Source organism: Bolinopsis microptera, chromosome 9, assembly GCF_026151205.1.
Source record: "Bolinopsis microptera isolate Bmic1 chromosome 9, MBARI_Bmic_1.0, whole genome shotgun sequence".
Taxonomy (NCBI): domain Eukaryota; kingdom Metazoa; phylum Ctenophora; class Tentaculata; order Lobata; family Bolinopsidae; genus Bolinopsis; species Bolinopsis microptera.
Window position 1 is genome coordinate 1,640,279 of NC_087080.1, and position 15,205 is coordinate 1,655,483.

The 15,205-nt window shown below is 38.1% G+C and overlaps 2 long non-coding RNA genes across 4 annotated transcripts; both read right to left on the reverse strand.

Moving 5' to 3' along the window:
* Positions 1 to 626: 626 nt before the first annotated feature.
* Positions 627 to 2,231, reverse strand: LOC134821072 (uncharacterized). Of its 2 annotated transcripts, none has more exons than XR_010160967.1 (5): positions 1,890 to 2,231; positions 1,662 to 1,724; positions 1,405 to 1,494; positions 1,205 to 1,289; positions 627 to 1,008 (listed from the first exon to the last, which is right to left on the reverse strand). It is a non-coding gene; the product is annotated as an uncharacterized LOC134821072 (long non-coding RNA). The 2 variants fall into 2 exon arrangements; XR_010160966.1 differs by having other exon boundaries at positions 1,658 to 1,724.
* A 9,715-nt stretch (positions 2,232 to 11,946) lies between these two features.
* On the reverse strand, positions 11,947 to 13,631 carry LOC134820921 (uncharacterized). 2 transcript variants are annotated; one of them, XR_010160950.1, is made up of 5 exons: positions 13,290 to 13,631; positions 13,062 to 13,124; positions 12,805 to 12,894; positions 12,605 to 12,689; positions 11,947 to 12,408 (listed from the first exon to the last, which is right to left on the reverse strand). It is a non-coding gene; the product is annotated as an uncharacterized LOC134820921 (long non-coding RNA). The 2 variants fall into 2 exon arrangements; XR_010160949.1 differs by having other exon boundaries at positions 13,058 to 13,124.
* Positions 13,632 to 15,205: the final 1,574 nt, after the last annotated feature.

Consider the following 15,205-nt stretch of genomic DNA (forward strand, 5'->3'; position numbering starts at 1 on the left):
GCCGCTATAGAATAATAACCATTTTCCAAGATGATGTAGCATATTTATATAGTAAAATTTTCGGTGCAACATCATACGTGTCCTACGTTTTATTTAAATTTATCTAAAAGTAAACATGATGAATATAAACGAATAACAATAGCAATTTACTAATTCTAAAAAATTAATTGTTCTTTCTTGAACAAAAGATCGAGCCCGTCTGGTTGACTACTTGATACAATATGAATATTTTTTAAAGAATATGACACTTTTACAAATTCAGAAATTTCTCCTCGTTTTAAATTTAACGCTAACGAATTAATTGTTTTACTTCCCAATCCCAACAAAAGAGCAAGTCAGTTTGGCAGAGTTTTTACTGAGCCTTTATATTTATTATTGTTATTAACCGCGGTACCAATTTAATCAGGTGTTAGTTTGCAAGTACCGGGTAATAATCACCTCTCCCATGTCCATGGTATGTAGTACTTTATTTCCTCCAAGAAATTATTTATTTAGAGCTCCTTTTGACTTGGCTAGAACTATACATGGGAGGCCCCGGTTATATCAAGAGAGTCCGTTTCGGAAGGTTCTGAACCCACGATTGAGCGTCTTAAAACTTTTGTTTTATGGAAATTATAGTTTTGCTAGAATTCAGAGTTTCATGTTACTTCTTATTTAATTTAGTGCGGTTAATGATTATAATTCAGACTTTCAATTTTGGTGGGTTGACACAAATTGAAACGACAATATAGAACAAAATATAGAACAACTAATGGTAGTATAATTAATGAGCGAAAACCTTCTTAAATTGAAAGATGTTTGTATAACAATGGAAGTAACCTTTTGATACTATACTAATTAATTGACACGGTAGAAATTCTTCTCATAACCTATTTAAAGGAACTCTAAGTCTATGTTGGTGCAATCACCTTTTGATAAGTCTCTCTCTGAGAAATAGTGTAGGAGGGCTGGAATATCACGCGTCTTTGACTGAGTCTCACCGTCAACAGTTTGACTGTCACGAATGGTCTGAAAGCAATATCTTTTAACTATGGCAATAGAAACAATTTATTACGTAACCAACGGGAAACTACTTTAATCCTGCACTCGTAAACATTAATATAAAAGAAATATCAATTCTTACAGCTCTATCAACCAATACTTAATGAACTTAATTATTAAGACAACTACTATTTTATGCTGACGTTATAATTGAACTAATTACCTCGGTTGACGAAGGAGAATCAATTATTCTAGCAGGTATCGGCAAAGGCAGCACGGTTTGAGCAGGAATGTTCGTGTCTCTCTACCTGGGAACGGAAACGTAATTTTGTACAAAGTATATAATTTTGAGAGCACAGAACTACGATTACCAAAGATATTCTTAAACCTATTTATGTAAAAACTAATGGAAAAGGAATTTACCTCGAGAACAACTTCAATCCGTATAATGGTCCTTCAAGTGAGAAGGAGATCGGGAATCTTATCGTCGTTAGCTTACTTTTACCCGGAAACCTTGGATAAAAAGTAATCAAAGAATCATGCAAATTACTCTTACGAGGATTTAAGATGGCAGAACGTTAGACAATTATGAAGGATAATTTATTTATGATAAATGGAATATTAATTATTTGGAGGAGGTATTATATGTATCTTCTGCTAATCAAGTTGCACTTACTTACTAGTCACTGTTCTTTAATGTACGGGGGAATCTATTCGATGTGACGGATCGGATCCACTGCAACCTGGTAAGAATTTACTTTTAGTGTACTGCATAGAATTTATATGCCTAGAGGGTACGTGAATAAACACTAGAAACATTGTAAATATAACTTTCACGTCAGACTCTTTTAATAAGAAACAAAATACTAATTTAAACGGCGAACAGTAATTTAAAGCAAGGAACTTACTGGAATACTTATGACTGGAAAGGTTAAAGCACCCGGGCGGAACCGGCTTACTGGACTCTGTTTACAAGCACGTTGCACTGACACAACCTAACAGACTGCCCTGACGTGAGAAAGACATCGGTCCTTCGATCGTTCTCCGCTATATCTCCCTGAATTTCCCAGAGTCTATTCTGCCGTTCCAGCCTTTTCTCAGGGAACGCAGTATTGTTCATCACGATCGAAATTGCTCCTCCTTGTTTAAACTCCCTGCTTATCATTCCTCGTCACGCTTCGTCTTGTGATAGGCTGGTCTTGTGCTCCTAATTAACCCCTCCATAAGTCCGTGGTAACTCATCAAGCGTGTCAAATGATTTGATAGTTTTCTCACAGAAAGTGTCCTTTTGTTAATTAAACGTCAACGTATATTTCATTTCTGGTATACTTCTATCGTTAACAAATTTACTATTTATCCTCTATGGAAATGGTTGTTAACTATAAGCCTAAGTCATTTAACTATCTTTAAAGGAAGATTGAAATTAATATAGAATTTCGAGGTTCCTTACACCTCCCCGCTGAAATAGAGACGGCCTCGTCGATTAAACTTAAATGACTAGAAAATGTATTCATTTAAAAATTTAACGCGTTTTAAAACATCCATACACCATTTAAAATCGCGTAATAAATTTTTAAAATTTTTTTTTTTTCAAAAAAAATTAATCAAATACTTAATAATTTCTTCGGTTAACCTACTTAAAAATTATTTAAAACAATTTATTTATAATAATTGTTATAATAATCGTAAAGTAGTAAAATAATAAGATTATGCCTGGCCGGCTGGAAAGATATGGGAGAACAATCTCCCATAGGCATAATATTGCAATGGGATATTGCAATGGGATATTGCAATGGGTCAGGGTAGATACAGGATTAGGGAGAACACTCCCCTTTTGTAAATACAATCCATGTTTCTTATTGACATGATACGGGATCCATTACCTAGGCTGTTCTATCATCATCATTAGACATGCTGTACTCGGCCTCCTGATCGTAGGAGGCCATATTTAAAAATTCTGCCCATCTCCACGGTGGTTCTGACTGTTGTGGCCGATAATTAGTCTGATACTGGCCTCTTGGTCTATAATTTTGCTGTTCAGATCCCTGTAAGGCAGGCATTTGTTGGTTTCTATCAGAATTGTAACGAGGTGCACGATCATTGTTCCAGGCATTATTTCTATTGTCAGGCCGATTAATGAAAGACCTGTTATCCTGCCGGTAGTTACTCTTGTAATTGTCACGATAGAAATTGTTCTGATTTCTATTGTAAGACTGGAAATTGCCTGGATACCTTTGTCCTCTATAATAACCGGGGTTTCTATTACCTTGGTTATTATTTTGATAACCTGGTAATCCTACACTGCGTCTCGAACCCTGATATTGGTAAGTCTGATAGTTGTTACCTTGATGATCCTGCAACTGTGGATTATTTTGACCTGGTGCAGTAACTGGAGTCTGAGAGGTGTTAGCAGAAGGCTTAGTATTGAGTACATTATTGGCCATTAAGTCAACAAGCTGTCCTAATTGGTCCGACATTTTCTGTAGCTCATTCGGGCCAGACTCGTCAGCATTAAGTGCTGCATTAACTTGATCAGGTTGACGGGCAGAGGCATTCTTGCAGGTTACCAGCATGGCAGCATGCTCTAATAGCTGCTCATTATTCATGTTAGCCTGTTCACGCAATCGAGCCGAAATTCCCGCGTCTTGCATGTTATTAATAAACGCGTCTCGCAGGGCCAGGTCCCGGAAATCCTCATTATTGGCATAAGCTTTCTTAGCAATATTATATAAACGAACATAGTACGCTCTAACATTTTCATTGCGGGTTCTCAATGTCTTTCGTAATTTGGCCTTATACGATTCTCTATTTTCATTCGTTCCTACCAGCTCCCTTCTCAAGATTGCTATCAACTGTTCATACGGCAAGTTGGGAACAAGGAACCTCTCTACAGCCATCATTACCTCATCCCCCATGCAGTTTATCAATATATGAGGTATTTCATCGGGTCTCGCTCCTATCGAGTTTACATAGCTCTGGAAACGACGAAGGTAAAGGTCTAAATCATTCTCGTGACGCAACTGTGGAGGTGCTCTTAGAAACTGTACTGGTGCTTGCTGTGCTAAAAGAGCTCTCGGTGGCACTGGTGGTGCCACTCCAGCATCCACGATCGGAATATCTTCATCTTGCTCTGCCAACTGTGGGTCTCGAACAACATCGGCCATGGTGGAAACTAAATGATATTTCTCTAATTATTGAAAGAACTAATTTCATGTACTTTGTCATCAACTTGAACTAAAGTGAGCTTGAACTGTTAAATTTGGATTGTCTTCTAGTCCTACTTTCAATGAGGGACACGATTAATTCTCTGTGCGCTTTATACAAATTGTAATAATTTTATACTGCAGTAAAAGTTATGGCCCCTTCATGCAACAATATTTCTTTTTTGAAAAAAAAATTACTTGTAAAAATAGTTTATCTCTACTACGAAAAGCTAAAGTGAACTTTGTAGGTGTACTTAATTCTATTTTCAAAAATAAAAACTGTAGTGTGGTTGATCCCCCCTTAGTTTTCTTTTCAAGTGCGATAAATAGTTCGATCGCACATACCGGTATTGGAAAGATGGCCAGAATGGCCTGTTTAAATGCCGAGGGTAATGTGCTTCCAAATGTTCTCCCACGGCTCTCATGGCCTTGATCTCGAATTTCAACCTCATTTTCTCCTCAAAAGTTAGCTCCTCATAAACACCCGTCCTTATTTTCAAAGTTTTATGGTACATGTACGCTGACAGCCTCCCCAGCGACATTCTCACAGCCTTCCGTTTTAACGTTAATGTCAATACCGGCCAAAAGTCCTCACTAAATACCAATCCCCTCAATTTCTCCTCTTTTAACAATTCTGCCACCTTCCCCAAATACCGGTACTCTACCCCATTTTGCGACCTGTCTAAACACCCAAAAAAAACCGCCCGTTTCCACACCTTACTGGTCTTTCTCAGCTCAGAACAGTCTTCTATCAACGCGGCGATCATTGTGAAAACATTTAGGTAGCGGGCTTGATTCCATCTAGGTTCTGGTACGTCATCTGTAAAGGACTTATATAATATATAACTACTTATTAGGACACCTATTATAAGACAGACCAAGGAACTAAATAAATGTTCATAGGTACATCTTTCTTTCTAATGGTACTGTTGTATAATTCACTGTAAATATTTGCTATTTTAATGCTAATGTGTTTAACTTATTCAGTTATTCTACTTATCCGAATTACCATCATACTAATTCCTCATCATTCACTTTAAATTCCTGAATTCTTCAAATTCTCCCGTGAAATTTAATGAATACTCCTTTAATAAAAGTTTATTCTTACTTATTCAAAACTTACCCTTAACATTAGTCTGAATTACACAAGTTAACTTAATTACAAACCGCCCCTCGGTATTGTATCCCTAATTTCCATGACGTTCAGATGAATATCATGAAGTAACCAAGCTGAGCAAATATCCAGTGACACACAGCGCTTGTTATGACACTTACGGCTTTATGCTAGACAATGGTTATCCATCTCACTATTCACTGACACATGGCCCCCTTATCCTTATAAAATTGACTTCAATTATCTGCCGGCAGATGATATTCCTTATCAAGTTAACTTCTTTAAATATCGATTAATTTCTCGCGTACGATATTTTGACGCTTACAAAAGTAACGTTTGTTATCCTCATTATCCATAACTATCTCTTAACTGTCCTAGTTATAATCAATCAATGTATCCAAAATTAACTTACAATACACAAACAAACCACTGTACACTTTCTTATTTAAATTACTTTACTACTCACATCCTGCGAAACCCCTGTTCATTTTAGTCCTCGGTCTGAATAAAAATAAAAATGGTTAGAATAAATTGAGTCTGACGTCGCTTTTCTCCTATTTCTCCTAATGAACTGGATTAAATTAGCAACAAACCTATAATTAATTGCAAATTAAATAACTGGAACGTCGGAGCTAAATTATAAAATGACAAAAACTGATTTAAGAAATAAATCTGTATCAACCCACTTTCTGATTTTTTCAATTTTTGGCAAAAATTTTAAGAGCCCAACGCATCGCTGCTCGCAATGTTATTAACCACGGTACCAATTTAATCAGGTGTTAGTTTTTTTTATTGAAATCTTTCAAATCAGTCAATTACATACAAGTTTACACAATGAATTAGTTAAATATAATATTGTCCTCTAAGCATGGATTGTCAAAGTTGAAATTGTCTCGGACAAAATGTATGTAACCAAAGGACCTGAGGGTCACCAAAACACAGATATTGAGTGCAAATGCAGCTCCTGCACAAGCATGGGCCCTTATAAAATTGTAATAAGTTACTTTAAACAAAATCACACACCCATTCAATCAATTCATAAAATATTGTGCTGTGAGATGAAATTGAGAAATATGTGAATGCAGACAGCAAGAATAGATAATCTTGAATAAACTATTTTACGGATTTGTTTCTATTGAATAGTCAAGTTCAGAGTCCGAATCCACCGGGATAATTTTCCCCCACATGTAAGTGGAAAGTTTACTTTTAAAATCAGTGATACTCTCTATCTCACGGATATCTAGAGGAATGTGATTCCACTTAGTGTGGGTCCTATAGAAGAAATTCTTGGCAAAAGCGTTGGAGCTTGCTCGAGGTGAGATAGAGCTTACAAAACATAGAGAGTCCATGTGACTATTTCTGAGCCTTGAGTGGCCTTGAAATGGTTGCAAATATGAGGGTAAAGTGACAGGTATATGTTGCTTCACAATTTTAAAGAAGAAGATGAGATCCAAGAAGTCAAAGCGGTCTTCAATCGGCATAATCTTCAGCTGTCTGCATTTTTGAATGTATGTGGATGGTGGATAACTCATATACTCCTCGTGAAGAATCCACTTAATAGCACGCTTTTGGAGGCCCTCCAGCTTGCTTATCTGGGATTTTGTGACTGGTCTCCATATAACCGAGCAATGCTCAAATAGGCTCCTCACTAAAGTGAGATACAGTACTCTACGACGATTTACGTCTTGGACAAAATAACAATTTTGGACTTTGGAGCACTGATCTTTCCAATCGAGATTTGATGTCACAATTACACCCAGATCCTTTTCATGATCAACATAGTCAAGTGTGATTCTTCCCATGGAGTATACAAAGTTAAAGAGTGGTAGGACACTAAGGAGGGAAACTGTTTCGGATATCCTTCCTGCGACGGTGAGGACCTTACATTTGTCGGGATGAAATCTCATTTTATTAGAAAGTGACCAGTCATGGAGATAATCAATGTCCTTCTGCAGTCGCAGGATATCAGACTCCGAAACAATCTTACGCCAAATTTTAGTATCATCGGCATACAGTGACAGTTGTGTGCCTGGTGAAATCCCCACTGATATATCATCAATGAACATAATGAACAGCAATGGTCCCAAAATTGACCCTTGAGGTACACCAGACTGGGCGTTTCTCATAGAAGAAAACTTGCCACTTATCAAGACCTGTTGTTGCCTGTCTCTTAGATAATCAGTGATGAATTTCAGTAGCCTCCCATCAATACCAAATTTGCTCTTTAGCTTAAATAATATAAGATCATGGTTAACCGAGTCAAATGCTTTGGCAAAATCAAAGTAGACTACATCTGTTCTCATATTTTCATTCAGTGAGAGCGCTAGGCTGTCGCACAGTCCTACAAGATTAGTTGCACAAGATCTCTCAGCTCGGAAACCATGCTGTTTGTCATTGATCATGCCATTAGTAAGTGCCAATAACTCATCTCTTATTATGCGTTCAAGAACTTTTGTGATTAAGCATGTAAGAGAAATTGGTCTATAATTTGAAACCTCATGTTTATCCCCTTTCTTGAATATTGGTACAATGTGCCCCAGTTTCCACTCCCTTGGTAGTGTCCCAATGTTGTAGCATGAATGAAAAAGTATTGATATAGGGTATGCGAGCCCAACCGCACAGTTTTTCAAAAGTTTCCCATGGATACCATCAGGTCCATAAGCTTTATTAGCATTAATATTGGAAAGGATTTTGCGAACCCTTCTGTGGTCAAATTCAATATCAAAGCGCCAATCATTAGAGTAATCTATATCTATGTCATAAGTTGATGCCTCAGAGAACTGCTCGAAGAAAAAGTCATTAAATAGGTTGGCCTGGTCTTCAGGGCAGTTGCGGACAGTGCCTTTGTGGCTTACAAACTCAGGGATCCGCTGACTAGCTGTCTTCGATTTGACATAGGACCAAAATTTTTTTGTTATTAAAGCACTATCATCAGATTCATTTAATGTTTCCCTCATTTTTTGAGCAACCACATTTTTGAAATTTTTCCTAGCAAGGGAGAATGCAATTTCAGCTCTATCACTTTTATGCCTTTCTTTATGTAATCTCACTTTCTTACGCCATGCATCATAACACTCCGAGTCAAACCATGGATCTTGGCCATCAGTCTTGACAGAGCATTTTTTAACAAATTTATCTGTGACATTAAAAAGTTTGTCCTTAAATTTTTTCCATCCAATTTCAGGTTCTGTGCCATTGAGCAATGCATCCCAATTCGTGTGTCGGAGTTCATGGTTTAGCCTCTCCCAGTTCACAGTCTTAAAGTTATAGCACATACGCCTGACTGGCTTCTTCCTACCAACTTTAACGTTGATCTTAAAATTGATGGGGAAGTGGTCAGACTTGCAAGCACTATCTCTCTCACCTACCATTAGGTCATTAATATTTGACACAGAGTTTGTGAGCAATAGGTCAAGTGTTTTGCCTTTGCAGTGGGTAGGTGTTAACACACATTGTTGAAGGCCTAGATCAACAAAAGATTCAACAAAAGATTGCTCAATAGGACAGGAGCTGGCCAGGGTAGACCAGGAAACTCCGGTCAGGTTAAAATCTCCTAGTATGAAGACTTTACTCAGTCCTCTTCTTCTGAGAAGAGTTTTCAAAGACTCAACAATTTTTTCATGATTTGCGGAGCCCAGTGTACCAACACGATAACATGTGCATACAACAAACTTAATTCCAGTGGATGTCTTAAATTCCACAGCAAGAATTTCTGCACCATACTTGAGATGAACTTCCTTTGAAGTTAGATCAAGGTCTGCTCTCACTGCAATCATGACCCCTCCACCATTCCTCCTAAACCGGGTTGGATTAGAAGGATCTGGTGGATGAGTTTTCTTCGATCTATCAGAGCGAAATATCTTATATCTGTCAGGGTGCAGAAATTCACTATCAGCAATAGAACTCTTAAACCAGGTTTCGTTAAGTATTGCAATATCTATCTTAGCCTCATTAAGATAAGTCGACACTTCAAGACATTTAGTGGTATCAATCATTGGATGGGCATTGTTCAGTTCACCAAAAGGGATGAGACCTTGAACATTCTGAAAGTAAACATTCAATTTATTACCATTCCCAACTCTAACACCTATGGGAGACGGCCCTGGGTTTACAATTCCAGGTTTTACTAAAACTATCAAAAAACCATTCATCAAAAACAACCAAATTATGCATCCCGTGAGTGTATTGCCGGTTCTACCAGTAAATATGCAATTTAAGTTCTTATGGATTGAAATCTGGCAAAATCTATATAAACCATCGAAACTGTAATTATTCCTCAGATAATACATATTTGCTAAATATAAAAAGAAATAAACTGTAAAGCATCGGCACAAGTTAGGAACTGGGTATGTTGGTACAAAGGCTCGGCAATCATAAGTGACCCTAGAAAAAGCCAACCCACTTACCCCGACATATGTGATAGTGATTAGCGAAAAGTGACATATGAATATAACATAAAAAATATAAAATAATAAGCGAGAATCAATGCAGCTGTCTAAATAATCAAAAATACTACCTGTACCACGTCTACGGTTCTGATGTTTGATGGATTTTGCAAAAGAATTTCCACTAAACACTCCAACTCTAAATCTGTATGTTACTAAATCGATCATGGTGTTTTACAGGTGAGTATACTTGCCAGACTACAACTGCATATCATTAGCTTAACAAGGTTCAGAAGACAGCACAAAAGAACTACTGATAGATATAAGGATTAAAATATCTACTGTGGATGGCACGAATATAAAATCTGGCCAACACACCCATACCTTTCTGAGGATTGGGGTGAATGCCTTTGTTCTCAAATAAGGGATCAAATCTCTTAACAGGCTCACTTAGAGCTCTCTTAAACTTTGTAAAGGGATAAAACACATCCATGAAAAAGAACCTCCTAAATACACACTCATTGTATAAAATCCTATTAAAATCCATTACCCTCTTGTTAGTTAATTTATCGTTATCATTCTGTAAAGGTAATGGCAATAGAGATTGAACATATACCTTACAGTTGGGAAATAATAGGCCTATCTTACCAAAAAGTTGCTTTACTGGTCCCCTCAAAATACCAATTTTATCCCCCACACGCCTAATATCGTTTGTGCCTACGCTGATCAGAAGCTTCTCAACGTGGACATCAGGATGTGCCGTGCAGTAGTCCTCCAACTGTTTCTGGACTTTGTCCATTTTTGCTCCGCCTTCTGCAACATTTACGACTGTGACTTTCCCTTTTCCCAGCTTTGCGGAGTCCAATCTTTGAGCATAAGAGTCTCCAGCAACCAACGTGACTCTTTGCGCAGGTACTTGGGCTTCGGTGCCAGAAGCTGGTGTACTAGTCTCTGTGCTGATATTCTGAGAGCTAACTTGGCCACCAGATTTCACAATAGCTCGAAATGACAGGGAGTATCTTACTTGCTCCGATTTCTTTGGAGGCTCTCCCTTTGTGGCCGGCTCTGCTCGCACAGCATGCCTCAGATTCTGCTGTGTCCCAGGCCGCATTACAACAAGACTGTTGTTCTTCATCCTTATCGTCTTGACACAATTAGGTTTCCCAGTTGTGCCCTCGTAAAACTCAAGCGTCCGTTCACATCCCAGTGAGAAAGAGCAAATCGATTTCTCCTGGTCCATTAGTTTCTCACCGTCATTGTGTATTGAAGTACTCGCTTGGTTGTTTCCATACTTGATGACCAGACATGAGTCCAGAGGTCCAGTTATCTCCGTACTCGAGTTTACAAGACTCAGGAGTCTTTTGATATTAGGGAAACCACTGATATCCTGTGGTGGGTGCACTGGATTTGTGTCAGTGTAAATATAGGGTGCATCCTGTGAGCACAACCAAGCTGTTGTTGCCTTGTGTCTTCCCTCGGTGTTCAGTTTCTGCAGGGACTCACATTCAACCCATACCGCATCACGGAGAACCTCATCCTCGCAGAAGTCCTCTATATGTAACACAAAATTGTCCACCTTTCCCTCACGCTTTGGCAGCTCGTTTTGAACAGAGTTAAGGATATGACGTAGATCCTCAACTGAGGCAGCTTTGACATAGTCGAAAATCTCTTGAAGGTTTATCATTGTTGTCAGAGATTGTCGAGTCTGGCAGCAAAGTTTGCCAGGGAACCATCCGTAACACCTCAGAGTAGGCAACCTCCCACAACACTAAACACGACCTGGAAGGAAAATGGCACGAGAAAATGTGTAATGAAACTGCTGGTCGGGAGTAAAGTTAAATTTGCCAGTGAAAATATAGCTAGGATAAGAGGGGCAATATCAGAGATGTAAAAATTCACATTCAAAATAAGCTAACAATGAGAAAGAAGTAAAAGAGAAACTTACATCGTGTTTAAGGTGTTGTTGCCCAGTGCAAGCACTGGGCGAGAGGAGCCTAACTCAGGAGGCGAACTTCAGGAACCCCAGCGCACCCGCATACTAGGAGATCGGCTGTACTTCCTAGCCCGTCATGCCATTGTACATGCCTAAATTATTTGTTATATAGTAGTGTTGAAAGTATTAAAACAAGTAAAGCAAGTACCGGGTAATAATCACCTCTCCCATGTCCATGGTATGTAGTACTTTATTTCCTCCAAGAAATTATTTATTTAGAGCTCCTTTTGACTTGGCTAGAACTATACATGGGAGGCCCCGGTTATATCAAGAGAGTCCGTTTCGGAAGGTTCTGAACCCACGATTGAGCGTCTTAAAACTTTTGTTTTATGGAAATTATAGTTTTGCTAGAATTCAGAGTTTCATGTTACTTCTTATTTAATTTAGTGCGGTTAATGATTATAATTCAGACTTTCAATTTTGGTGGGTTGACACAAATTGAAACGACAATATAGAACAAAATATAGAACAACTAATGGTAGTATAATTAATGAGCGAAAACCTTCTTAAATTGAAAGATGTTTGTATAACAATGGAAGTAACCTTTTGATACTATACTAATTAATTGACACGGTAGAAATTCTTCTCATAACCTATTTAAAGGAACTCTAAGTCTATGTTGGTGCAATCACCTTTTGATAAGTCTCTCTCTGAGAAATAGTGTAGGAGGGCTGGAATATCACGCGTCTTTGACTGAGTCTCACCGTCAACAGTTTGACTGTCACGAATGGTCTGAAAGCAATATCTTTTAACTATGGCAATAGAAACAATTTATTACGTAACCAACGGGAAACTACTTTAATCCTGCACTCGTAAACATTAATATAAAAGAAATATCAATTCTTACAGCTCTATCAACCAATACTTAATGAACTTAATTATTAAGACAACTACTATTTTATGCTGACGTTATAACTGAACTAATTACCTCGGTTGACGAAGGAGAATCAATTATTCTAGCAGGTATCGGCAAAGGCAGCACGGTTTGAGCAGGAATGTTCGTGTCTCTCTACCTGGGAACGGAAACGTAATTTTGTACAAAGTATATAATTTTGAGAGCACAGAACTACGATTACCAAAGATATTCTTAAACCTATTTATGTAAAAACTAATGGAAAAGGAATTTACCTCGAGAACAACTTCAATCCGTATAATGGTCCTTCAAGTGAGAAGGAGATCGGGAATCTTATCGTCGTTAGCTTACTTTTACCCGGAAACCTTGGATAAAAAGTAATCAAAGAATCATGCAAATTACTCTTACGAGGATTTAAGATGGCAGAACGTTAGACAATTATGAAGGATAATTTATTTATGATAAATGGAATATTAATTATTTGGAGGAGGTATTATATGTATCTTCTGCTAATCAAGTTGCACTTACTTACTAGTCACTGTTCTTTAATGTACGGGGGAATCTATTCGATGTGACGGATCGGATCCACTGCAACCTGGTAAGAATTTACTTTTAGTGTACTGCATAGAATTTATATGCCTAGAGGGTACGTGAATAAACACTAGAAACATTGTAAATATAACTTTCACGTCAGACTCTTTTAATAAGAAACAAAATACTAATTTAAACGGCGAACAGTAATTTAAAGCAAGGAACTTACTGGAATACTTATGACTGGAAAGGTTAAAGCACCCGGGCGGAACCGGCTTACTGGACTCTGTTTACAAGCACGTTGCACTGACACAACCTAACAGACTGCCCTGACGTGAGAAAGACATCGGTCCTTCGATCGTTCTCCGCTATATCTCCCTGAATTTCCCAGAGTCTATTCTGCCGTTCCAGCCTTTTCTCAGGGAACGCAGTATTGTTCATCACGATCGAAATTGCTCCTCCTTGTTTAAACTCCCTGCTTATCATTCCTCGTCACGCTTCGTCTTGTGATAGGCTGGTCTTGTGCTCCTAATTAACCCCTCCATAAGTCCGTGGTAACTCATCAAGCGTGTCAAATGATTTGATAGTTTTCTCACAGAAAGTGTCCTTTTGTTAATTAAACGTCAACGTATATTTCATTTCTGGTATACTTCTATCGTTAACAAATTTACTATCTATCCTCTATGGAAATGGTTGTTAACTATAAGCCTAAGTCATTTAACTATCTTTAAAGGAAGATTGAAATTAATATAGAATTTCGAGGTTCCTTACAATTATTTATTAACAAAAAACATGGACCCGGGACCGTTCGTTACTGACTCAGAAATAATATTCATATCTGATATCATCAGTCCTATATTATAAACGGTTTAATTGTTCAAAGAATTTAAACAATATTTGTATAATAATTTAGCTTATGTTTACCTTGTCACACTATAATTAAGTTTAACATGTAACGGAGTAAATATGGACACGTGTCCCTTGCTGCTGTGTCTAACCAAATTTCCGAGTTTCCAGTTGATAGGATGGGTACATACGACCATTACCTACATATTTGACGACTTTTTTTGTTGAATGGTGCGCCCAGATTCACTCTGTCACACATTGACGGATGTTAATCGTCTAAATTTCTTCGAAGTAGCGCGCGCCGGGCCAAACCATTATAAACAATGGTCAAGCGCCGGACCACTGACCAGACCATTAACAATGGTCAAGTGATACTCTTAAAATATTTCTTTCAAACACAACACAAAACACGCGACGAGTTCAACTCGGCGCGTGTTTTGGTTGGTTATGAACCTACAAACTCCTGAGCGTGACGCTCTCAGGGTGAGTGTAAGTCGTAGGGTTGTTTGTTGTTAGTGTTACCATTGCTTGTTAAATAAAAAACCATTACTTTAGCTTTACGGCCTTGTTTACTTGGGGGCCAACTGAACGTGTTTTGCTAAAGCCTAAATCGAGGGTGCTAAATCATTCTACAGACCCCAGCAGACCTTACTGGCTGGCGATATTACTACAGGTGTTTGCGTCTTCACAGCTTGTTGAACTCCGCGCGCGCTCGTTAGTTCATTGCATTTGCACGCTTCAATTATTCCAAGAATGCAATTGAACCACGTACCACGTGATACGATTCAGCCAATCAGAGAACAAGAATCTGCAAAGTTAAAGCTGCGCACTTTTATAAGGCCCAAAATAAGACTTTTCGCGATTATTCAAAATCTACGTTGTCTTAAAATTTCCTCCTGGGGAGGAAACGTTATTTTTACAAGGCGAATATTTTGTTGAAAACCAGACATTTCTATCTCTTTTATTTTCGAAGTTAGGCCCCTACCAGTAAGGTTTCTTGGGCCATAAAACCAACGCGCAAATTGAAGACTTTCGCTTTCATTTTTAAAAAGCTTCCACTTCGACAAAGCATAAGTCGCCACCAAATAAGTCAAATTTCAATTTTAAAATACCAAAAGAAACTAGAGAATTTTGTCAACAAGAAAGGGGACTCCTGGATGGGGTAGTAAAAACGCGATCTTCACCTTCAAAATCGACTTTTAAAATTTCATACTTTTCCCCGTCAAAATAAGCCTTATATTAAAATATTCCCCCCCTCCCCCTTTCTGAACTTCCTACCCCCCCCCCCCCCCCCCCCCC